Here is a 27,263-nt window from a genome sequence, read left to right on the forward strand (position 1 = left end):
GTCATAATAGAAATAAAACACTTGCAACTAAACAATAATAAAAACACTCCATTTCAGATTAGGGATGAAGCTGAAATGGTACATAAAAGAAAAATGTATATTCTTAAAATCTTTGCTTACAAGATAGGATTTTATTTTTTTATTTTATTTTTTTTTCAAGATAGGATTTTAAAAATAAAAATTGCATTTGTACCCAAGTTAAGAAGGTAGAAAAACTACAACAGAGTCAACTCAAAGAACTGGAAAAAGGAAATGATAAATAGATAATAGATAAAAGAAAATCAATTTCATGCACAAATAGTAACAAAAAGAGAAAACTGACAAAACCAAATGTTGGTTCTCTGAAAGGTCTACTGAAAGAGAAAAACTTCTCTTTCAAGATTCAAACTCTCTAAGAGAAGTTCCATGACCACAGAGATTACATGTGTGGTTTCGATGTTGTTAATCATTTCCCCCAACACTTTACCCCTAGAACCTAGTACAGATACTGAAAGACTGGAAATTCATTCACATTCCTTCTAGCTCTGACTTAAAACCTGAATCTGTTATTTACTTTTCTCAATTCGAAATCACAGATCTATTGATTTTTCATCCGTTTGTCATACCTTTTTGCCCACTAAGCTTCCTTGGATAACCTTGTCTGTTTTAACTTCTGATGTAGACCCAAGACCCGGAGCTGTTCCTAGTGATTACCAGCACTTGATAAATAAAGGTCAGCTGATTGAATAAACACTACAATGGAATAGATTCAAGACACAGAGTTTGAAGAGAGACCTATTGGTCATGAACAGTGAGATATACATGTACGTGACTTCGGTGAAATGTCCAGGGAGAGTTGTAGTTTTAGGAGGCCTTGGAATAGAGGTGCCAGCCAATGCTGTGAGGAAAAGGAATCATTTTTTAAAAATTGCGGACCTCTCCATTTTTTAATAACACCTAATTTTCTACTTTAAAGGTAATGCAGAGTCATTGTATAGAATTTGAAAAATTGAGAAATGTACAAAGGGGAAAACCACACACTTTAAAAATGGGTTTGAAAGTGCCTGCGATTCACTTAAAACTCTGGTTATAACAAGATAGATCAATTGTCTGATTGCTGAGGCTAGGACTTCCAGTACTATGTTGAAGAGCAGTGGTGAGAGTGGACATCCCTGACTTGTTCCTGATCTTAGGGGAAAGGCTCCCAGTGCCTCCCCATTGAGAATGATATTTGCTGTGGGCTTTTCGTAGATGGCTTTTAAGATGTTGAGGAATGTTCCCTCTATCCCTACACTCTGAAGAGTTTTGATCAGGAATGGATGCTGTATTTTGTCAAATGCTTTCTCTGCATCTAATGAGAGGATCATATGGTTCTTGGTTTTTCTCTTGCTGATATGATGAATGTGTTCCGTGTAAGGTTGTGGGTGGGTGGGTGGCAAAGGATTGGGAGTTGTTATTAAGCAGGCAGAAGACAGGCTCCTGTCCCTTAAAGAGTCCACAATTACATTGAAGGGACAAAACAAGCCCCATGAAATAATCAAGAATAATTCCCAAGTACTACATTATTAGGGGCGTAACCACACATAAAAATTAAAACTGAAATGCTGTGCCGAGAGCCAGAGGAGTAAGTCTATGATCAGTGTGGGCTGGAGAATGGAGTTAGTCAGAAGTTTCACAAAACAGGTAAATTTTTGCTTAGGCTCTGACTGGATCTCCAGGCTGGTAGGTGGTGAGGGTGACAAACAAGGGTAGGGAAGCAGGTAAATGGAAGGGAGAGACTGTATGCTGTTTGTGAGCTCTTGTGTAATGCAATGGTCTGGCAGCCATGAGACCTGAGATCTAGTTTCATCTCTGTCACTTATTCGATGTGAGTTCCTAGAGGAGTTGCCTCAAGCTCTGTACCTTCTTAGGAGTAGAGTTTCTTCTAGCTCCAGATAGTAAAGGAAATACACATCAAATCTGTCATTTCCACCACCACTCACCCATCCTGCCTCCTTTGATTTTCAGAGAAAGCCTGTTGTTAATGGAGAGTGCATGTTGATTTGAGAGGAAGAGCATTTATTTAGGCAAAACATGACTTCCCCAACTATGCTAATTTTTACAGATTTGAGAATGTTTTCCACCTGAGGCAAAGCCAAAGGCAGATTTACATAACGATTGGTATAAAAGCTACATCACCTCTCACTCAGTTTTTCAGCCTGCACCCAGGATGGGAAGAAGCCTCTGAAGCACAAATTTATGTAATGTGAAACTTTCCCTAAGAAGTACCAAATTGCATACTTAAGTACTTGTAACCAGGGATATGTTCAATGTTTTATAAGTACAGTGTAATTTTCAGAATCCACAGGCAATTTGCCTCCCGTGGAGAAATCCTCCTCAATGACTACTACATCCTCCTGCCAAAGGAAGATGAAACTCTGCTGTTTTAAAGGCAATGCCTTCCCTTTTTACCCCCTTGACAGTTTTAACAGCTCTTTCTTTCCCTTCCTTGTCTCTCGCTCTCGCTCTCTCTCCTGCCGTCTTCCTTCTTTCTCTTCATTTTCTTTCTGTTCTTTCTTACCTCTCCTTTCCCTTCTCTCTCTCCCTCTCTTCTCTCTCCCACTTCTTCTGTCCCTGTTTCTCTGTCTCTCTCTCTCTATTTCTAAGTTCCTTTCATTTTTCATATATAAGGCAGCTACACTCCCTCTCTTTTCCAATTATCCATTGAAGTTAAACTTCCCTCTATAACCCTTATTGACAAAGTTTTTTTTTTTTTTTCCCCTTTCTGGGAATCTACATTCAGACAGTTGAAATCTTTCTTGTCAGCTTGAACTCATGGAAAAGAACCAAAGGGGTGTTCAGGTTGCATAATAATAAGAATAATGAAAATTCATGTCAACATGTCAACAAGAAGCCCATGAAAGTGAGACCACACAGTACATTGTTTTATTAATACACCAGTTGAGTAAAAATGTGAAATCTGTCAGCTAGAGCAGCAGAAAATGAGAAGTCTCCGTTAGTATTCTGAAAAGCAAGCTCTTCATTGAGTCAATTAGTTCTTGCATTTCATTCTGGAAATGCAGGAGTTAGATTCTTCACAGGGTTTTTCATTCTCTTCCGCGGTCTGCAACACGTCTTTTTTACCCTGTTGTTTCAGAAATAGCTTTGCCATCATTTAAATGTCATTGGTAGATACCTCTTGAACTCTCATCCTCCTCTCCTCTTCATGTAACCCTTCTCTGTCTTCCACAGAGCCCCAAATGTGAACTTTCAGCCTACATACCAATCAAAATGTGTTTTTCATTTTTTAATTTAGAGCTGCCTAGAGATGGTATTACTAATGGCCATGATTTTTATGCTTTCAGAAATAACAAGATTATTCAGGACCAAAAGTACAGGCATTCATTTTTTCTTTCTTTCTTTCTTTCTTTCTTTCTTTCTTTCTTTCTTTCTTTTGCAGTGAGAATAATGTTTATTGAGAATGGCTCATTACAAACAAAAAATATATATGTAGAAAATCTCTGCAATGCAAAAGATCCCTTTTGTCCCTGTGTGGCTGGAGTGAACAAAACCAACTGTCCAGTGTGGCTTTGCTGGGCTCCCTGCATGTGGGCAGGGGTCATGGGTGCCACGTGCCATGGGCAGACGTTCCTGAAGCCTGGGTTTTCTCCAGCCTTGTTTTCATGACATGTGCAAGAACAGGTTTGCATTTGCATCCCATTCCCATGACCCTCCCAGGCAGACGGTACTATCGCAGGCACAGGTAGCTTTCTTGTTAATCTTCTAGAGGGTGACCTCTAATATGTGGCTGGCCCCGGGGACTCAGATGCTGTGACCACCCTCTGTGGAGGCTGCTTTCCATGACAGTTCCACCAGTCATCCAAAGCGTCACTTCTTCATGGCTTTCCTTGATGCGTCTATTCTCACCACAATTTTAGCCAGACCCTTCCTGAGGATTTCCAAATCCCACAGCTGCCACACGTGGTATTCCTGGGTATGAAACTGGAGCTCCCTGGGATCTCGGGCCACCCAACATTAAGGCAAAAGAGTAAGAACAGTCTGAAGACACTGCTAATCTCCGACACCAAGGTGGCTAACCTATTAGCTAACCAGCTAACAGCACCTCCCTCTGGGCCAAAGGCTGCATCTGGTGTTGAGGAGCAAATAGGCTGGGTGCTCTGACAGCCTTCTTCAGCAAAGCCCGTCTCTGGCCCCCAGAGCAGCCATGGTGGGGAGGTGCCAGCTGGCTGCTGGGAGAAGATGCTGAGCCTGTTTGCAGTCCAGAGGGGTAGCAGCTGCCACTGCATCATGCCTTGGCCAACAAGAGACCAAGACGCAGGGGGACGGGGCAGTGTGGTTGCTGGGGCAGCCCTGCTCCTCTACCAGACAGCTCATGAGGGGTGGGTGTCCTTGTCTCCTTTGGGAATGATCCAGTTCCCTTTGTTTTTCAGAGCAGATCTGGATTCAAAACCCAACCCCATCACTGTCCTGGACAAACTCTCCCCAGACTGATGGCCAGATTTTGTCTGTAAGGTAGGGTGAGGGGCCCTGGCACTCAGCATCCTCAGCTGTGAGTCCCTTTCTCTTTGAAAGGGAACTTGGGCTGGCTTCTCTGCTCTGTGAAGAGAGGTGTCAGTGGTTCCGAAGTACCTGTAATCTATTATTGTCTTACTTGAGGGTAACTCTCACTCCCCACAAGTGGAAAAACTTAATTCTCAAAGAAACCAAACAAGCCCCACCCCCCAAGAAAAGAAAAAAAAAATTTAAAAAGTAGGAAACAGCTCTAGTCCATGCTATGTGCAGTGCTGTGTGATCCTGGGCAGGTACCATCCTTCTCTGTCAAGACGGAAAAGCCTCAACATTCTGTGCAAAAGGTCCTGGCATGAATATTAGGGTGAGTGGGAGGCCAACGGCTGTCTCCCACCATGGCCTCAACAGCAGGCCCTAGCACCCCAGCACTCAGCCCTGTGAGGCCTGGGGCTCCCCATGCCCGGATAATGGGCCCCACTATCAGGGCTTATGCTAGTGTCAGGAGGCCTCATGGGTTAGGGGGGATCTTTGGGACCCAGGTGGCTGGCTGTGTCTGGCCTTCTGGGTCAGGCATTCTTGTACACTCAGCACTGCCAGCTAGCAAGAGTCAGGGCCCTGTCTACTCCCCTGAGGGCCCTCTACTCCACAGTGCTATGGTACCTAGAGGGTGAGGGGTACGGGGCCCAGGGTCCTTCTGGCCTGAGGCCCAGCCATCTCCAGGGCCCAGAGGCCTCACAACCAGCCACAGGAACTTGGGTGGGTTCCCATCTTGTGGCGGGAGGGAGTGGTGGCATCCACCAAAGGGCCCAGGGAGGTCTGTAGCACTTCTGGGGGTAGGCAGTTCTTAGCAAGGCCTGGAGCAGCCCACAGTCCTGGGGGCCAGAGTTGGCTACATGGTCTCCAAACACGTGGATACCATCCTGACAAGTGGCATCTCCAGCGTTCAGCCCCCAGATCTGTGGGGAGACAAGCTCAGGCTTCTCCTGTGCCCTGGATCTGGTATGCAGGCAACAAGGGCACCCACAGGGCTGGAAGTCCCTTGGGCACAGTTCAAGTCAGGCTTGGGGTCCTAGGAGAAGCTCTACTCAGATGCTCTGGGGACACCTCCACCAACCAGCAGGTGCGTAAGGTAAGTGGCAAGATGACACACGCAACGCTGGCAGACAAAGCAGGCATGCCTCCAGCGTCAAGAATTTCCTGGGGCTTTGTCACACAGGCCAAGGCTGCAGTTCTGCATCCAAGCCCGAGCATCTCGGGGCCTGGGCCAAGGCCTCCTGAGTTGGCCAGGCTAGGGTGGGGCAGGGTGGGGAGCCAGGGCCTGGGCACGCCAGGCTCCTGCTGTCAGCTATCCAGGTAGACTAAGAGGATGTCCTCATCTGTGCCGTAACTGGTTCTGGCTCCCTCGAAGTTACTGATGCTGGTGCTGCACATTCGGTCGGCGTAGGCTGGATTGTTGTAGAAGATGCAGCCCGTGGCCCGGCTGTAGCCGCACAGCACGATGAAGTGGCCCTGGTAGTCAGGGGTGCCACAGAAGCAGCGGTGGCCACTGGGGGCAAAGCAGGAGTACTTGACAGGACTGGAGCAAAGGTCGCAGTGCAGTACCCCAGAGTTCACCAGCACGATGGCCACGTGGCCCTGTGCCAGGTGCTCCTGGATGTCCTGCACGCTCACTGTGCATTTCTCCACGAGCACCTTGCAAGCCTTGGCTTGTGCAAACAACTGGTTCACCCGGGTCTCCTCTGTGTCAAAGTGCTTCCTGTAGAAGGACTGGTTCTTGTAGCCCTTGTCAACACCCAGGGTCTGTGTGCAGAAGCGGTGCCTCACACCAAAGTGGCGCATCAGGTAGGCCAGATCAATGGTCCAGATGTTCCTGGTTAGCTGCAGCTCCCGCAGGGCACTCTCAAACTCATTGTCGTCCACCTGGCCCAGGTACCGCAGCACCATCTTGGAGCAGGCCAGGCCGCAGTCCCAGTGGGAGAGCTGCTGGATGATGGGCACGGGCAGCTGCACAAAGTCTCCCGGCTCCAGCGGTGGCCCCGCTGCCTCCACCTCCGTCCTCAGGCCCCAAGGCCCCCGCCCGGCTGCAGCTTCGGCTCCGAGTGGGGCGGGAGCAAGGCTGGTGCGTGGCGGGTTCCTCCGCCGCCGCCACAGCCAGAGCCACAGCCGCCGCCGCCAGCGTGGCGGGGAGAAGACGGCATTCATGGTCTGATTTGTCTTCAGTTGATTTCCATCAGAAGGATTGTCAAATGTAAGGCTGAAGGAAAATGAATATATCGTAGGTAAGATGTCCTATTACTTTCTCTCATATCAATCATTTTTAGTGTTTGCAAGTCATCAAAAACAACTAAAACAACCAACAAAACAATAACAGATGCCCAACAAACCTCTAGGTACTTGCGTGTTTTTCTTTCTTGAGATCTATCCACTCTAAATTTGATTTATCATCATTGGATTCTGTTGAGCTTGGTGGGTAGTTCTGATGACGTAGGGAACTTGTTTGTTCCCCTAGTATAAGTCAAATAATTGTGGCACATTAATTCATTTATACATTTTGATCATTTTTAGATGTACCTGTCCACAAAGGGGTGGGGGTTGATGTTTACTGCTCTGGTTCTGTGCTTAGTAATGTAATCAACAAAAAATTAAAAAAAAAAAACAGAAGGAAGGCCCAGATATGCAGGGTTTCTGAGGAAAATTGCAAAGGTGTTTTGAACTTTGGCTGCCTTACTTGGAACTGCTCCAGAAAACCTATAACATGTGGTTACTGTAATTATAAACCACAACCATTAGAGAAGTTCATAGTTTTTAATTATTCACTAAGAAAAAATAATTACTATACTCATACTATTGAACAAGCTTTGCATTAAATTATTAATATAAAATACAGGCTGTACCTTCAAAGTATTCATAGGCCCTTAATTATTTTTTTTTACTTTTTATTTTATTTTTAAGTAATCTCTACACCCAACGTGGGGCTCAAACTCACAACCCCAAGATCAAGAGTCATATGCTCTACTGACCCAGCCAAAGCCTCCATAGGGCTCTTATTTTTAATCTATCATGTTCAAAAGTGTCATGGTTGATGTCCTCAAGCTCAGAATAACAAGGTACAAATGGATCTCCATTTCATCTTATTTTTTTCTTGGAGGCTAACCTCTAAGTAGACAGGAATAAGACTTCCTTCACATACTCATAATATATAAGGCCAAACTCATTTGGGCATAATCACTCTGTAGATGACACAAAGATACAGTTTGTCTCCAGAGAAAGCAATCTCTCAAGCATTGTTTTATGAGATAAAACAAGAAAAAATAAAGAAAACTATCTTTTTCATTCATACTACCATCGTCTTGTGTCAAGTACTCATTATTTCTCACTAATGTTAATCTAATACCTCTTACTGTGTCTTGTCCCCTTAAATATATCATATATCCTCTACACTACCTATAGAAGCATGTGTCTACAAATACAAATCATATCACTTCATTCCCCTGAGGAAAAAAAGTATGGATTGCTCACCATATCATTCAGATTTGATTCTAAATACAGCACTTTAACTCCCTTTATCCACTAGTCCCAACATACTTTTTTTTTTAAATCTCATCTCCAACTGGAGCCCTCTACACACACAGACTACAACCACACTGCCCACAAAGTTTAACAAGCAAGCAGCATAAGCTCAAATCTCCATGTATTTACTCACAGCTACTCCCACTACCTGAAGTACATTTTCCATCTAACGAAATTCATTTTATTCATTGCAGCTCACCTCCATGCCACATATTAAACTCACCCTGATTCTTTCAGTTGAAATCAATCTGTCTTTTTAAAGTAACCCCTTGCCCAAGCACTTTGTTTAAACCCTTGTTATAGCATATAGGTCATTCTAGTACGTGCAGATGGGAGCAACATCCTATGTCTTCTTGGGTGAGTTTCAGTAGTTTGTGTCTTTCTGAGAATCAGTCCATTTCTTCCAGGCTATCTGATTTGTTGACATGTAGTTATTCATAGATGCCCTCAAAATTATTTTCATTTTTATATTTCCATAAGGTTGGTAGTAATGTCCCTGCTTTCATCTCTGATCTTAGCAATTTTTAAAATCATTTTTAAAAAGATTTTATTTATTCATGAGAGATACATAGAGAGAGGCAGAGACATAGGCAGAGGGAGAAGCAGGCTCCCCGCGGGGAGCCCAATGCAGGACTCAATCCCAGGACCCTGGGATCACAACCTGAGCTGAAGGCAGACACTCAACCACTGAGCCATCCAGGTGCAACTTGACCTTAGTAGTTTTGAGTCTTCTCTGTTTTCTTGATCAAGCTAACTAAAGGTTGAGGTAACACCCTAAATAATCTTTTGTCTTCACGTGTGTATGGTAATTCTGCTTGTGGCTGCAGTACACTTTTAGTAATATCTAAGCTAGCTTCACAGTGACAGCTCTGACAATACATGTGCAGTGTACAAACTCAACTATTATCAATATATCAAAATACTTGATATGGAAAGATTAAAAGTTTAACACAAATTCATATTATGATAAGAAATTGTAACATTAAATTTACCAATGAAAAAACAGATAAACTGAGTTTTTTTCCAAAGTATCTAAATATACCCTTTAATTTCTTCACCTTTAAGAAAATTGAGGTATAATTTACATATAACATCACTTTCAGATGTACAACATAATGATTCAATATTTGAATAAATTGTGACATGATCACCACAATAAGTCTAGTTAATTTACACTAGCATAGGTAATTACAATTTTTTTCTTATGATGGGAACTTTTTAAGATCTATTCTTTTAGCTACTTTCAAATAGGCAATACAGTATTAATTTCTATATCTTTATTAACTACAGTCACCATGCTGTACATTGCATCCTTGTGACTTATTTTTAATTAGAATCTTCTACCTTTTGACTACTTTTACCCGTTCTACCCACTCCCCACACCTGCACCCACAAATCTGTTCTTTGTATTTGTGAGCTTGCTATTTTTTTGACTCTACTTGTTAGTGAGATGATAAGGTTATTTGTTTTATCTGATTTATTTCTTTTCACATACTGCTCTCAAGTTTCAACCATGTTGTGGCCAATGGCAAGATTTCATTCTTTTCATGGCTGAATAATAGTTCATTAAATATATATACCACATCTTCTTTATCCATTCATCCATCAATGGACACAGGTTGCTTCCATGTCTTAGTTTCTGTAAATAATGCTATAATAAACATGAGGATGCATATATCTTTATTAGTTCATTTTCATTTTCTTTGGATAAATACCCAGAAGTAGAATTGCTGGTTCATATAGTACTTCTATTTTTAATTTTTCTTTAAAGATGATAGATAGATAGATAGATAGATAGATAGATAGATAGATAGAATAGAGAGATTTTAAGAGTGCATGTTGTGGGTAGGGGCAGAGGGATAAGGAGAGAGAATCTTAAGCAGACTCTGTGCTGAGTGTGGAGCCTCACATGGGGCTTGATCTCATGACCCTGAGATCACAATCTAAGCCGAAACCAAGAGCTAGCCACTCACCTGACTGCACCAAACAGGCACTCCTATTTTTAATTTTTTGAGGAATCTCCATACTGTTTTCCATGGTGGCTGCACTAATTCTTATTCCAACCAGCAGTGCATGAGCACTACTCCTTAGTGGATAGCTGAATGATTTATCTTCAAGACTGCTAGTCTTCTACTTGCTCAAATCTGCTGTTGAGCTCCTGTAGCGAATTTTAAATTTTAATTGTTTTACCTTTCAGCTCTAGAATTTCTATTCCGATCCTTTTTAATAATTTCTATATCTTTATTGACAATTTCTATTTGACATCATTGTTTTGGCTTATTTTTAGTTCTTTGTTTATGGTTTCCTTCAGTTCCTTGAATGTATATAAGCAGTTGATTTAATTTCCTTTTCTAATATGTCCAGTGCTGGGGTTTCCTCACAGTTTTTATTTCTATATGTTTTTATGTGAATGAATCATAGTTTCTTATTTCTTTTCATACCCTGTTATTCTTATTGAAAATTGAAATTTTGAACATTATAATGTGGAAACTGTAGAAATCACATTTCCTTCCCTCTCTGGAGTTTGTTTTGCCATTTTTAATGGCTTTTTTACTTGTTTAGTGACTTTTTAAAACTTTTTTTGGTAAAATCTGTAATCGTTGTCATGTGTGATCATTGAAGTCTGTCTTCCATTAGTCATATGGTCAGCTACAGTTTTTTGACAGTTTTTTTTATTAAAAAAAATCTGAAGCATAAATAAATAAATAAATAAATAAATAAATAAATAAATAAATAAATCTTCCAGTCTTTACAGATTGAATAAGTGTTAGGACTTTTCTAGGCCATTGATAACTCTGCCTTAGCTTTCACTTCCTGCTTACACAGAGTCTTTAGATCAGCAAAAGGTGATAATTAGGTTTTCTCTGGACTTCCCTGAGGAAGTGGGCAGTCTTGGTCATACCCATGGCCATTTTTAATTTTTGGTATATATAGGGCCTTTTAAAAATCCCTTATTCCATCTCATATCTTCTTTCCTAACATCATCTTTCCCAGGTTTTCTGGTCTGCCTGCTGCTTGCCCCAACTCTTGTTTCTCGCCACAATCTGCCAAGAACTAAAACTTGCACCTTTAAATACTTCTGAAAATTCCAGTCAAAAAGCCATCCCTGCCCTGGGAACACTCCTCATTAAGCAAAACAGATGCAAGCTCATGGGTTTGTCCTTCATGAACCATCAGGCAGCTCAAATAAGACAACCACAATTCTTTAAGAATAAGGTCTTTATCATTCACTCTGATACTAGCAACCTGCACCATTACCTCATGGCCACTCTCAGTCTAGGAGTTGGCTATTTAAAATGCCACATTACTGTTTTATTGCAAGGCAGCACCTTCTTACTTCATTAAGCCTTACTTTGGTTGTTTCAAAAATTCTACTCTATTCCAGAGTTCTGTAAAAGTTGATCATGACAGTTTTTACCAGCTCATTAGTTGTTATTGTGGAGATGAAATCCTGTAGTTCCCTACTCCATCATTTTCCAGAAGGCATCTTTTAAAACTAATATATACATTCCATATTGGAGCATTTCAATTTTTCCCCAAAAGATAATGTCAGTTTTTGCTTCTGGCTATAAGGGAGTAAAGGTATATAAAATTAACTTCCAGCCATAAAAAAATTAGAAAATTGGATCACATATATGCAACATCTGTTTTCAGTTATTAGACCGAAATGGATAACATAGGATTATGATCCCAGAAAAAAGAAAAAGAGCTTAGCTAAGCCCTAAAATTACCTGGCTTTCTATCAGGAGGAAATTTCTGGGCCTCAGTGCAGGGAGGGGAAACTCAAACAGAGCATGGTGTACTTGTTGAGTTCAATAAAATAATATATGAGTTTTAAGAGGCTGAGGTAGCTAGAATTTGAAAGGCAGAATACTGCAAAAGAGGGAGCTACAAAGAAAAAGACATCTAGAGATTTGTATGAGTAGCTGAATGTTCATTTGCATACATATAAGGTGAAATCCCCCGATGTCTGGAAAGTACAACTTCTCGAGAAAAAATAATTACAAGTGCTGTAAGCCAAACTATCCCGGAGCTCACACAGGGCAAGGGATCATTTGAGTTCCTATTAAGCAAGGTGAAGAGACCTCACTGACAACACAGAGCATTCAGCATGGGCCCTAGGATTAGGCTTTAGTAGTGGGACAAAATTAGCTCTGGTCCAAAGGATAGTGTAGACCCACCACAAAAAAACTATAGAACAATCAGAGAAAGGAGCAAGGTATCTGCAAGTTACTAAAATGTCTGCCATATGCTTAATATATCCAGTGATTTAAAGAAGGATATAAAGAAAATGAGAAAACAGCAAATTATTTTTTTTAATTTAGAGGTGAAAATGCCATATTGGAAATTAATATTTTACTAAATGAGATTAATATCAAATTAGACATTATAGGAAAACAGATACATGAACTTGAAGATCTAGCAATAAAAATTATCCAACACAAAGCACAGTACAAAGACTTATAAGTCAAGATAACATAAGTAAAACATGACACAATATCAAGTATTCTAATAGACGCATGACTGGATTATATATATAATATATACTAATTAATATAATATAGTAATATATACTATATTATACTATGTGTATATAGTACACATAATATAGTATAGTATATACACTATAGTATAGCATCATATAGTATAGTATAGAATAGTATATACTATGTGTATAGAGCATATATTACTTTATACTATATGTACATATATACAGTATATAATATGTATCTTAGTATATGTATCTTAATTAGTGTATGTGTACTAATATTAGTACAAAGGAAGGAAGGGGGAAATGGAAGCCTACTTTTGAAAGGTTCTTATATTTGACATGAAGTAATACAGTATTATTTGAGGTTAGACAATGATAAGGTAAAGGTATATATTATAAAACTTAGAGCAATGATTATAAGAGTAAAACACAGATGGTTAATTAATAAGCTAATTGTGGAGACAAATAAAATCCTAAATAAATAATTAGTTATTCTAAATGAAGGCTGGAAATTGAAAAGAGGATAAAGAGATGAATCAAAAGCAAAGTTGGAGGACTTACATTCCCAAATTTCAACACTTATGAAAAGTTGCATTAATGATACTGGCATAAGGATAGAAAGACAGATAAATGGAATAAAGTACAGAAATAAACCCTTACATTTATGGTTGATTTATTTTCAATAAACGTGCCAATATAAATCAGTAGGGAAAGGAAAGTCTTTTTAATAAATGGTGCTGAAACAATTGGCTATCCATATGGAAATAAAATCACTTTGAAAATTACCTAACGCCATATGCTAAAGTTATCTCAAATGTATCACAGACCTTAATGTAAATGCTTAAATTATAAAACTTCTGGAAAAAATACCTAGGAGAAAAGTCTTATTAGAGAAGGCAAAGTTTTCTTTTTTTTTTTTTTTGGGGTAAATAAGCATTTTTTTTTTATTGGTGTTCAATTTACTAACATACAGAATAACACCCAGTGCCCGTCACCCATTCACTCCCACCCCCCGCCCTCCTCCCCTTCTACCACCCCTAGTTCGTTTCCCAGAGTTAGCAGTCTTTACGTTCTGTCTCCCTTTCTGATATAAGGACACAAAATGTATGAACTCTGAAAAATAAATTAACAAATTGGATCTAATCAAAATTGAAAACTTTGTTTTTCAAAGAACACCTATAATACTGAAAAGAAAAGCTCCAAAGCTATTCACAATACTTCTTTCTGACAAAGAATCTGTATCTAGCATATGTAAAGAATCCTTACAAGTCAGTAATAAGAAGATAAGTTCATAATAGTTAAAATAAAAAAATGAATGGCAATGCCAAGTGTTCACGTATGTAGAGCAAAGGTAATCCTTTTTTTTTTTTTTTTTTTTTTTGAGCAAAGGTAATTCTTATGCACTGATGGTGGGAGCATAAAATGATACAACCACTTTGGGAAACAATTTGACAGCTCCTTAAATGTTAAATGAATAGCATGGAACCCAACAATTCCACTGTACGGAAATCTATTGGAAAGCAATGAAATACATATTCATACAAAAATCTGAACATGAATGTTCATGAAATCTTGATTCGTCCTAGCCAAAAACTGTGAGCCACCCAAATAAATATCCATCAAATGGTGAATGGATAGGCAAATTGTGGTCTAGACAACAATGGAATCATGCTGAGGAAAAAAAACAATGGGTGACTGATACACAAAATAACATAAATGGACCGCAAAACCATTATGCTCAAGTAAAGGAACCAGAAAAAAAATAATACTACTCTATGATTCCATTTTTTATAAAGCACTTTAAAGGCCAAATTTAATCTGCAATCACAGAAAAAACAGTGATTCTCTGAGCTGAGGGCTGGAGAAGGATATTGACTAGAAGGGGCACAGGGAAATCTTCCATGATGATGGGAGTACTGCATATCTTGACAGTGGAGGTTGGTATACAAGTTTATATATCTCAACATGCCTCAAACTGTGATCCAAATGGGGGCACAACATTGTAAGTAAATAATCTTTTAATAAGGTTAAGAAGAAGATGGTTTCTTAAAAGTGAAAAAATAAAACAGTATTTTATGGTTCTGTGTGATATGGTGGCTTTTCTCAGTAATAAGATCGATCTGTGTACCTTCTGTCCTTTGAGGGACACTGCTTATTCCTGCTCCTCCATTTACCCTGGATCACTTGCCTTTACCTGGAACTAGACACCTAGAAAAGAAATTATAGTGTACTCAGTGCAGCCATTTAAACATGCTGGTTTACACAAATTCAAAGGGCACACGGAAGAAGGAAAAAAGGAATAAAAGAGAATGAGAAACAGGAAGGAAGAAAAGGAAGGAGGAATAGAGGAAGGGAAGAAGGGGGAAAATCGTGACAGAATAATACAGAGAACATCAAGAGCCATAAGTCTGATCTAATCCTGGCTCTCCCATTGTTTTAGCCCATTCAGGCTGCTGTAACAAAATGCCACACACCAGGTGGTTTATGAACAACAGGAATTAATTTCCCATAGCTCTGGAGGCTGGAAATCCGAGATCAAGGTGCCAGTGTGCTCAGATGAGGGCCCTCTTCTGGGTCTCAGATTTCTAATTATGTCGTTATGTGGTAGAAGGGTCTAAGGCGCTCTGTGGGGTCTCATATAAGAGCACTACTAACTTTCTTCATGAGGACTTCACCTTGAGGATTTGGGCACCTCCAAAGGCCTCACCTTCTTTTTTTAAGATTTTATTTATTTACTCATGAGAGACACACACAGAGAGAGACAGGCAGAGGGAGAAGCAGGCTCTCTGCAAGGAGCCTGATGTGGTACTCGATCCCAGGATCCCAGGATTATGACTTGAGTCGAAGGCAGACGCTCAACCACTGAGCCACCCAGGTGCCTTGGCCCCACCTTCTAATACCATCATATTGGGCATTAAGATTCCAACATACGAATTTGGGGGGATGCAAACATTCAAGCCATAGCAACCATATATTTTCAACCCCAAATGAAGCCACCTTTCCTCTCTGTGCCTCCTTTTCCCTACTTGTAAAAGAACAGAGAGTAGGGGTGGATTAAATCATTTCTACGTTCTAGATTTCTAAACTTCTGAATTTTATATCTCTAAAAAAGTGATATATACATTCAAATCCCATTTTTCAAAGAAATCAAACTGATTTGGTTATGTATTCTGATATAGTGAGGTGAGAGGTCAGCGGAATAGGTTCTGCAACCAGACTTCTTGGGTTTAAATCCCTGCCCTGCCACCGGTTTGTTTGTGACCTGAACAGATGACTTCACCTTGGTTTCTTCCTCAGTAATACAGAGACCAATATGAAGTATCACGCGGCTACATTATGTAGCTGTGGGTCTGATGAAATGAGCTCTATGATGCATGTAAAGTGCTTAGCTCAGTGCTTAGTCCATGGCAGTCCTCTACAAATGCTTGGTATGATGCAGGAAGTCAGATGGCAGGCCTTCGTGACGCTAGTGCCACACCTACTGATAAACATTCAAAGAAGAGGTAACCGCAGAAGGTCTGCTCCAGAGACCAATGTCAGCATGATGCAACTACAGAACACTATCAATAAACTTACACCTCCTTTAAACATTTATAAGAGGGCAGCCTAGGACGAGGCACCTGGGTGACTTTGCCCTGCCTCTTTTTCATGCTTTGCCCTGTCTCTTTTGCAGAGATGTCTTTATTTGAGGGGTCAAGCATCTTCCATAAAGCGGCTTTCATTTTCATGGAGCCTGTGAAAGCTCCCATAGAGAATGGAAAACACTCCCTTTGTTATAGTCAGCCAGGCTCTTCCTCAGTAGATGCATCCTAATGATCCAAACACGAGTAGGTCAATAGAATATTCAACTTTGTAGTTGGCTTGGAACTTTCTGCTAATATATTCATAATGGTTTTCAGCACACATCTTCTCAGCTTTCCTTAAGAAAAATCCTATCAGGTTGGTAATTTGGTCAAGTCACTGAAGGAGGAACATTGTCAGTTATTCTTATTGATAATGTACAAACTGCTTTTTTTTAATGTTTCTGGGAAATACTGAGTTTTTTCCCAAAGCATTACAGACTGTTTAAAAAACTGATTAAAAAATATCTGTTTTGGATTCATTAATCAAGTCCTGAAAGCAATAGCCTTAAAATGAAGCCAATTTAGAGACAATGAGGAGCCTTCTTTTTTCCCCAGAAACAAAGGTGCAAAATTAATAACTCTTTTGTCCCCCATCACCCTCCTCCCACCACGACGTCCTAATTGCCTTCAGGATACATCCAGAGAAATTAACTGGATCCGAGAATTTTCTTTGATTTCCTCCTTTTTCTAACTCTCTTTCCCAAACTGACATCTTTTACAATTCACCTTTTCCTCATAGATTTTCTAAGTGAATTTTTGTCAATAATATTGCTATCAGAGAATCTATTTGTGTTTTAGCATCACTTTCAATGCCTTAACCCAAAAGAATATAACAATTTTTGATAAGGGCAAGCCTTTAAGGACATTGGGGACATTTCCTTGTGCTTTTTTTTCTTGATAGAGATAATTGAAACTAGAATGTTCTGAAGGTAGCCCTTTTCCCCTAAAAGTGTCTCTGAAATATTCTCTGGAAATATGCAAGTGATTAAAAAAAGAAGATATAGCTAAATTATTGGAAATTCTTTAAAAAATTCAGTGGGGTATCCAGGAGGCCGGGGATTATCAGTTGTCTTGGGTGGTGTGCTGTTTTGAATAAACCAATATCAGCTGGTAGAGATTTTATGATTCTTTCTACTCCTGGGTATTATAAAATAGAAATACCATATTACTCAAGACTTTCAAGTTACAAAGTTTGTTTTATTTTTTCTTCCCTCACATTTATAGTTTTAATGTAAACTGAACAATGATCTAAAGATAGAGCAATTAGCATTAGACCCTTTCAAGGATTCAAAAATCTGTACATTTTTACCTTCTCCTCTCCTTTATTTTCAACTGAATGCCAATCAGTCAGTCCTTAATAAGCTCTTTCACCCTCTCTGTCTCTCCCCTCACTCCTCTCTTCACTCCCTTTCTCTCTTTCTCTCAAAGCCAAATATGGCTGATCATCAAGTACTGGTACACATACCTATAGTCCTATCCCCATAACTCAAAATGAATTAATATTGCCAACAACTTGGTCAGTATAAACAGCCAGAAAAATCAAGATGACCCATATAACCAGAAACACTTGCTGAGATCACTTTTTTATAGCTAAAGACTACAGATTCCCCATTATCCTATACTGGATAATATCCATTATCCTATTATTGGATCTAGGCAAACGATAAAGGGAAGGCATAGATCCACTCATTCATATAGCTTTCATTCATGGGAGACCGCTGATCCCTATTATTTCTGCCTATAATAATGATTGACACTTACTGAGCACTTAATTGGGACAAGAACTGTTCTAAATGTTATATATGCAATACCTCATTTAATCTTTTCCCCTGGATTATGCAATAAGTGCTATTTTTGTCTTCATGTTAAAAATGGGAAAACTAAGTTACAAGGAAGTTAAGTAGCCTGCAAAGTCACAGAGTTAGTAACAGACAGAGCCAATGATGTGAGTGCAGCGGTCTGGTCCCTACAGTAACTGTATCTTTAGAGGAAATCTGGACATTCTCTGGTGATAATAGTAGACCTGAACAGAAGTGGTTCTTTTGAAGGATGAAATAGGTTGCCTACTTTTAGGTAGGAATGAAGGAGTCAAGATATGCACTAGCCACATCTAAAATTGTTTCCTCACCACCCAATTACAATACTTGGAGTTTGTTTGTTTTACTTTGAATAGGATCATAAGGTTGCTTTTATAACAAGAATTTACCCAAGAATGGTAGTATATTAAAACCATGGCCATCCATTACCAAGTTGGCTACTCATCAGATTTATTAGTAAAATGAAGGAACACTCAAAACAGGGAAAAGGACACGAGATATGGTTTCCAAATTACACCAGTGTACCACAGGAAGATACAGGAAATTCACAGGGGCACTGTGGGATATTTTAAAACTTAAAGGGAAACAGTATGATATTTGACACATACCAGTCAGCACACTGAGTACTAGCTCAAGATATTTCACAATTTCAACATTAGATTGTGCTACATTGTTTCTGATGACATCAGACATTTACTAAGCTGGGATTTTGGCAATTCTTGTGATTGAAAAGCAAGTACTATGTGAAAACCATGTTGAACATGAAATGATGATATCCAAGCTGATTTTAAAAGTTTAAAACATTGAGGAGGAACATGTATCACATAAGTAAGCAATATAATAAGTAAGTGAATAATAAGTAAGTGAAATATAAATATACTTTCCTCAATTTATGTATACAGTTTTTTTTCAGGTTGCCACTAAGCTGTTAGGACATAAAGAGTTTCTAAGACTTCCAGGGAAGATGGCCAAGAGGACTGTAAGCTCACCTCATTCCATGGATACAACTAGATAACACCCATAAATAGTGTAAATAGCCCAGAACACAACCTAAAGACTGGCAGAACCAACTCTCTGCCTCTAAATGTAAAAGAGTTACACTGAAGAGGGCAGGAAGGGCACAAAAGCTATCAGGAGATAAATGGACCTACAGGTCCATCTATGGGAGTAGGGACACTGCAGGCATGGAAAGAGGAGAGAAACAGATTCTCACACAGGGGAGCCCACATGGGAAGATGAATCCCCATAACATTTGGCTTTGAAAACCAGAGGGGCCGGGGATCCCTGGGTGGCGCAGCGGTTTGGCACCTGCCTTTGGCCCAGGGCACGATCCTGGAGACCCGGGATCGAATCCCACGTCGGGCTCCCGGTGCATGGAGCCTGCTTCTCCCTCTGCCTATGTCTCTGCCTCTCTCTCTCTCTCTCTCACTATCATAAATAAATTTAAAAAAAAGAAAACCAGAGGGGCCAAATTTCATGAGTTCTTACAATTAGCAGGACTTAAAAGCTAGAACCTTAAAAAATCAACAGGCTCAGGGCACCTGGGTGGCTCAGTTGGTTAAGCATCTGCCTTCAGCCCAGGTCATTATCTCAGGGTCCTGGGATTGAGCCCCGAATCAGATTCCTTGCTCAGTGCGGAGTCTGCTTCTCCTTCTGCCCCTCTCCCTGCTCATGCTCTCTCTCTCAAATAAATAAATAAAATCTTTCTTAAAAAAATCATCAAGCCCATGGAAGAGCCAGGAGGGCAAGAGGAAACTGAATCCTGCACTTAAAGAGACAGCATAACAAACAGCCCTGCAGAGATACAGCACGGAAGCAGCAGTTTGAAAAACACTTTGGAGGTATGAGAGGAAGACTTGTTTACTAATCTCAGAGCACATGCTATAGGAATAGGGATCATTGGGACACTTCTCCAAGAACAAAGGAACTTTAGGGCACCGTCTCCCACTCTAACCCCCCAGCCTAGACACATGGACATCTGTAGGAACTAATGCAATGCCAGCACTCACTGCCTAACTTGCTAACAGTGATCCCTCCACTGTGTTTCAACACACATATCAGACAATCCTGAGGCTCCAGGTTCTGGTGATCAAGAGACATTGCGCTGCAGGGCACTATAGGACTTCTTCTTCATAAGGACAGTACTTTGAAAAGCAGAAGACAAAGCTGAATTTCCTAACACAGAGACACAGACAGGAAAAATGAGAACACAGAGGAAAATGTCTGAAATGAAAGAACAGGGAATAATCACAGCAAGAGACCTAAATGAAATGGAGATAAGTAATATGCCTGATAAAGAATTTAAAGTAATTGCCATAAAGACCCTCACTGGATTTGAGAAAAGAGTGGAGGATGTCAATGGTACCCTTAACAAAAAATAGAAATCATAAAAAAGAATAAATTAGACTTGAAGAACTTGATAATTGAAATTCAAAACACACTAGATGAAATATATGGACTAGAGGAAGCAGAAAATATCAGTGACCTGGAGGACAGAGTAATGGAAAGCAGTCAAGCTGACAGGTGAGAGAAAAATAACAATAAAAAATAAGAATAGACTTAGGGAACTTAGCCAGAACATCATGCATAAAAACATTTGCCTTATAGAGTTCTCAGAAGGAGGAGAGAGAGAAAATTTATTAAAGAAACAATAGCTGAAAACTTCCTAAATCTGGCGAAAGAAACAGAAATCCAGATGCAGGAGGTACAGACAGCCTTCAAAATCAGCCCAAAGAGGTCCACAACAATACACATAATAATATAAATGGCAAATAGTAGTATGATGAGAGAGTTTTAAGAGCACTAAGAGAAAAGAAAACTGTTACATACAAGGCAAATACCTTAAGCTAATTTTTTAGCAGACATTTTGCAGGCCTGAAGGGAATGACATGATATATTCAAAGTGCTCAAAGAAAAAAACTGCAGCCAAGAATACTCTATCTAAAAGGCTAGCTTTAAGAAAAGAAAGAGACATATAGTTTCCTAAACAAATAAAAGTTAAAGGAATTCATCACCACTAAACCAGCACTACAAGAAATGGTAAAGGGGACTCTCTGACTGGAAAGGTGAGACCAGAAGTAATTTCTCTGACATCTGCCATAGTGACATTTTTCTAGATATGTCTCCTGAGGCAAGGGAAATAAAAGCAGAAATAAACTACTGGGACTACATCAAAATAAAATGCTTTGCACAGCAAGGAAATAATCAACACAACTAAAAGACAACCTACTGAATGGGAGAAGATATTCTCAAATGACATACCCAATAAAGGGTTAGTACCCAAAATATATAAAGAACTTGTACAACTCAACACCAAAAAACAATCTATTTAAAATTTAAAAATGGACAGAAGACATGAACAGACATTTCTCTAAAGAAGACGAACATATGGCAAACAAACACATAAAAAGATGCTCAACATCACTCATCATCAGGGAAATGCAAATCAAAACTACAATAAGATATCATCTTACACTTGACAGAATGACTAAAATAAAAACCACAATGAGTTTTGGCAAGGATGTAGAGTAAAAGGAACCCTCATGCACTGTTGGTGGGAATTCAAACTGGTGCAGCCACTGTGGAAAACAGTAGGGAGTTCCTCAAAAAATTAAAAATAGAATTACCATATGATCCAGTAGTTCCACTACTAAATACCAGTACTACTTGGTATTTAACCAAGGAATATGAAAACACTAATTTGAAAAGAAATGCATTCCTCTGTTTAGTGTGGCATTACTTACAATAGCCAAATTATAGAGTCTATCAGTAGATGAATAGAAAAAGAAGATGTGATATATATCATATATATGTAATGGAGTATATATATGTATACACACATATATATGTATAGTGTGTGTATATATATATATATATATATATATATATATATATATATATAATATATGATGAAATATTCCTCAGCCATAAAAAAAGAATGAAATCTTGCCATTTCCCATGACATGGATAGATCTAGAGAGTATGGTGCTAAGTGAAATAGTTCAGTCAAAGAAAGGCAAACATACGATTTCACTCAGCTGTGGAATTTTAAGAAAAAAAAAGCAAATAAAATAAAAAAGAGACAAACCAAAAAAGACTCTTACCTATAGAGAACAAACTGATGGCCACCATAGGGGAGGTGGATGGGGGGATGGGTGAAATGGGTGAAAGCGATTAAGAGTACACTTATCTTCATGAACACTGAGTAATTTAGGGGATTTTTGAATCATTATACTGCACACCTGAAATGAGTATAACACTGTATATTAACTACACTGAAATTAGAAACAAACTGCAAAAAATACCACTTACCAAATTGTTTGAAATTAACTACTAATTTGTTTGAAATTGAGATCTTTTGGTCTGGTGGGGGTGGAAAGTGAACATAATTATTGAGACACTAAGTGATCTGTGAACAGAGGAATTTGGGGAACCTCTGTGAACAGATTATAGCACACATTTATTTTGTGAGTAGAAAGTAGAAAGAGGGGCAGTCCAATATCTGGGCAGGCAGGCATTGCACCATCTGAATGGGCATGTGAATGGGAAGAAAGTGTCACAAAACAGAAATGGAGCAGCTCTAAAGGAAAACTATAGACCTAAATCAGCCATGAGTCCATTAGACTTCAGGCTCTGTGAGGAAAGACAGAGACTATGTGAATTTAATTCTCTTGTGATTTCTCCATTTCTAGCATATTTTCTGACAGAGCAAACATTTTCTGAAGGAAGAATGAATGGTATCTTTTTTCTAGCATTATCTCAATAGTTCAGTTTGGTCAGCTGGCAAATAAAGTTGATAATTGCACTTCTTGTCTTTAGCCATCTAAAATGGAAAGACTGTGTTTGATTATATCGTAGCTCACAAGCACTGCTCTCTGAGCCAACAATGACTGCCTCTGTAGTTTAGGGACACCTTTACTCTGATACTACTTATGACCTAAACTGGGGATACCTAAACACCTCCATTGGGAAATAAATTTAGTATCAGGCTCAAGACAATTGATGACTTCAGAACACTGCTGTTGGGGACATTGATATTGATTCATTGATTTTTTTTTTTACTTGTCTTGTCTTGGTTAATTTAAGTATAATTAGGAGTTTGTACTACAGCCTTTACTTGCTAAGCAATTGGTCTTGAGCTTGTTTCTGACCCCTGGTAATCTGAAATGCCATATGACTCACACCTGAGACACACAAAGGGATAGAAGGGAACTTCCTCAATGCAGTATAGAGTATTTAAGAGAACTTTATACAGCACATCAGACATTATGGCAAAAACGGTGGTAGTGTTTACTTTAAAATCAGGAACAAGATAGTATAGCTCACTATCAGTATTTGTATTTTTCATGGGCCAGAAGTCCTTGCAGTGTAGGAAACAATGAAAAGAAGCACAAAGTGTAAGTTTTGGAAAGCTTGAAACAAAAAGTTATTATTTATACATGATAAAATGGGCTATATCAAAAACTAAAAAAGTAACCACAGATAAAGTATCAGAACGTGCTTAGAAAAGTAAGGCTACTGGATGTAAAACATTGAAGTTCATTTCTATATATCAGTATCAAAAAACTAGAAAGTACAATTCAATATCAAACAACTTATAAGAGAAATTTTTTACAAGTCAGTTTCCATTTTCTGCTTCTAGTATGATGGAATAAATGTGGGTTTTTTTGATGGAATAAATGTAAAAGGTACTAGTTCTTCTAAAACAACTAGAAAGCTGGAAAGTATTTTTAACAACTGTTTACAAACATTAGACAATAGAAAGGGAATGACTTTTACCCTGGGGAGGAGTGAAAATAATGAGATGAGCTTTCTGATCATTTTGTCTCTCTTCCTGGAGACACTCTCTGGACCAAAAGCACAAGGAGTGGAAAGCTAAGCACAGAATAGACATTTCACTGATTTAAGAAGATAGATATTGGCATTTGGGAAGGCTGAGGCACTTGACATTTGTGAACAAAAGGGATCTATTCAAAGAAAGTGTTCTAGAGTATTTGTAGGTGATTCCCCGAGTCTGTTGCACAATACTGACACCCATGAAGAAGGTGAAAATCCGTGGTGAAATCAAAATAAAATAGCTCTGAGACAACAATTCTCAGAGATTTCCCAGGGCAGCAAAATAGTCTGATTCTAAGCAGCTAGTGTGAAATTTGCCATGCATCTAAATAATTCAGTTGAGATCCCACTGGTGTCATACCTTAGAGACAGGACTATGCAAGCCCTAGAGAAGTGCCACCCCAAACTCATGCCACAAAGCCTAAAACTGGCTTCAAAAGAATCAGGCTGATCCAAAAGTACACTTAATGCCAATCATAACACAATCCAATACTGGCTAAAGCAAGATAACAAATTTCCACTATTTGGCAGCATAAACTTCACACTCTTGAAGCATCCAATTCCTATTAATAGACATGCAAAGAGGCAGGAAAATGTGACCTATAACTTGAAGGAAAATAAGTCAATAGGAACCGACCCAGAAATTAGAAAGATGGTAGAATTTGCAGACAAACATTTTAAACAGCTGTTGTAAAGATGCCCAAGGAATTCCAGAAACACAGGAAAATAAGGAGAGAAACCAGGGCTGCAAAAAGAGCCAAATGAATATTCTAGTGGTGAGCAATATATTATTGAGAATGAAAATCTTACTGGATGAGAAAATCAGTGAGTTAAATACTGGAGAATAAAGGATAAACTCTTTAAGATACAGAAACAGAAACTATCCAAACTGAGCTACCATGTTAGAAAATAATGAATAAATGGCAGACCATCAGGGAATCTGGTTAACATATGTATGACTGTAATATCAGAAGTGAACAAGGGCAAAAAATTTAGAAAATAATGGCTGAAGTTTTCCAGGTTTGAAAAGAAGTATTAATACAGATCCAAGAATCTCAGCAAACTTCAAGCAGGAAAAAAAAAACACCACCAAAGCACATCATGATCAAATAACTGAAAACCAGTAACAAGGAAAAAAGTCATTCAATCAACCAAAAGAAGGATAAATACACAAAGAGAGAGAATTATTTTTAAAAAATTAGTTTATTTTAGAGAGAGAGATAGTATAAGCAGGAAGGGAAGAAGCAGAAGGAGAAAGAAAAATCTCAAGCAGATGCCCCACTGAGTGCAGACCTCCATGTGGGGCTCCATCTCATTACCTTGAGATCACAACCTAAACCAAAACCAAGAGTCAGATGTTCAACGAACTGCGCCATCCACGTACCCCAAGAAAAGATTCTTTTTAAAAGATGGCAGGTATATGATCAGAAAAGAAATGTATACCGGAAGACAGTGAAACTCAGTAAGTGCTGAAAGAAACAACAAAAAAATGTTAGAAGGCACAATGAAAACACAAGATTAGTCAAACAAAAGCTGTGATAATTCAGTGTCAGTGGTCATGGATTACAAAAACTAGTTAAAGGAGGTTCTTCAGATTGAAGGCAAAATTATATCAGTGATGATTTAAAATTATATGAAAGAATCTCAAGCAATAAACATGAATAATATGTGGGTGAATACAGTAGTTACATTTATCATTGACTTACCATATGAAACAACAAATAAACCATGCAAGTATATTAAAATTGATCCTTCAAATACTGGACACTGGGTAATTATGGCCATTGATCTCCAAGAATCAGAGAAGAAATAATCTGTTCCCTAATATTGCCCAAGTAGTGCCTAGAGCAAATCCCCAGGCCACAGAGAATAGAATGGGCGACTCTAGTGGAATACAGCAGTCTCCCTGAGCTGAAGAGATGGAGCTGGGAGTCTGGGGAGGTCAAGGCAGCTAGAATTCATAGGGACAAGTAGGGAAGGGAGTACTGCACAAAGAAGTCCATATCTGCAAAGCAATCTCCCGGAGTATTTTGTTTAAAGATTTTATATATTTACTTGAGAAGAGAGAGAAAGCATGAGCAGGCAGAGAGGAACAGAGGGAGAGGGAGAAGCAGACTCCCTGCTGAACAGGAAGCCCAACTCAGGGCTCAATCCCAGAACCCTGGGATCACAACCTGATCCAAAGGCAGACACTTAACAGACTGAGCCACCCAGGTACCCCTCTCCTAGAGTACTTAGTTAAATATTGATCATTACATATGTGTGAGGTTGCAGAAAGAATCATAATAAAAGAATTACAGAGAACAATCTTCAGAGCTTATACAAGGCTAGGCATAAAGCCCATTCCCACTATCCAGAGTGAACAATCTCATAATTAAGAGCATCGAGTAGATTCTCAGAAGTTTTTTGTTTGTTTTCATTTTTGTTTTTAACTCAGGAACGGGAAAAAATAAGTAAGACTAGACTAAACACTGCTTTCGTGTCACCTAACAACAATAAAAATAATACCCAAAGGTATAAAACTTTTTCCATGTAATTTAAATATGTCCCAGAATGAAGCTTAAGAACATTTTTAGGAATGCCAGCATATCCATCACCAAACAAGATGAAATTCACAATGGCTGTTATCCAGCCAAAATTAACAAGGCATGCAATAAATAAGGAACATAGAAACTTAACAATGAAAAACATTTATCAGTCATATACGACTCCAAGTTGATATTATACATTAGGTAGACAAAGACATGAAAATAGTTATTGGTATAATTTCCATATTTTTAAGAAGTTACAGAAAAATTGAATATATTACATAGAGACATGGAAAATATAAATAGATCCAAATAAAATTCCTAGAGAAAAAAATCCCAACGTCTAAGATAAAAAAAATACACGGAATGTTATTAACAGCAGAGCAGACAGTGCAAAATAAAGGATTAGTGAATGCAAGTGTTGTAATAGAAACTATCTGAAATGAAGCAGAGGGGAAAAATAAATAGGGCATACATGCACAATAAAAAAAATCCAAGCTGCCAATATATGTGGAATTCGAGTTCCTGAAGGAGAGGAGAAAGTGGGGGAACAGAAAGAATATTTGAGTCAATGACTCCAACGTTGATGAAAATATTCAACTTACAGTTTCAGGAAGCTGAATGAACTCTAAACATAAGACACATGAAGAAAGTGACCTTAAGTTACGCTGAAATCAAATCATGTAAACACATCAATAAAGAGAAAATCTTTAAAGCATTTAGAGGAGAGAACATGCTTATTATATGCACCAGAACAGAGATAAGAATGATGATAGATTTCTTATTGAAAATATGAGCTAGAACACGGTGGAGCACAAATTCCTTACTCAGTGAAAGTTTTTTTTTTTTTTTTTTTTTTTTCAAAAATGAAGATGAAGAAAGCGGAGGTGGAAGGGACTTCCAGTATGTT

General features: G+C 38.9%; 1 pseudogene across 5 annotated transcripts in view; it reads right to left on the reverse strand.

Moving 5' to 3' along the window:
- Positions 1-2,667: 2,667 nt before the first annotated feature.
- Positions 2,668-27,263, reverse strand: part of LOC144307654 (protein GUCD1 pseudogene) — a 60,985-nt pseudogene continuing 36,389 nt past the window's right edge. For 3 of the 5 annotated variants that reach the window (XR_013374430.1, XR_013374429.1, XR_013374428.1), the window contains 2 exons: positions 14,679-14,758; positions 2,668-6,742 (listed from right to left, as the gene is read on the reverse strand). The product of XR_013374430.1 is annotated as a protein GUCD1 pseudogene, transcript variant X3 (transcript). The remainder of the gene's footprint in view (positions 6,743-14,678; positions 14,759-27,263) is intronic. The other 2 variants (XR_013374432.1, XR_013374431.1) reach the window with 1 other exon arrangement.

This window comes from Canis aureus, chromosome X, assembly GCF_053574225.1.
Source record: "Canis aureus isolate CA01 chromosome X, VMU_Caureus_v.1.0, whole genome shotgun sequence".
NCBI classification, from domain to species: domain Eukaryota; kingdom Metazoa; phylum Chordata; class Mammalia; order Carnivora; family Canidae; genus Canis; species Canis aureus.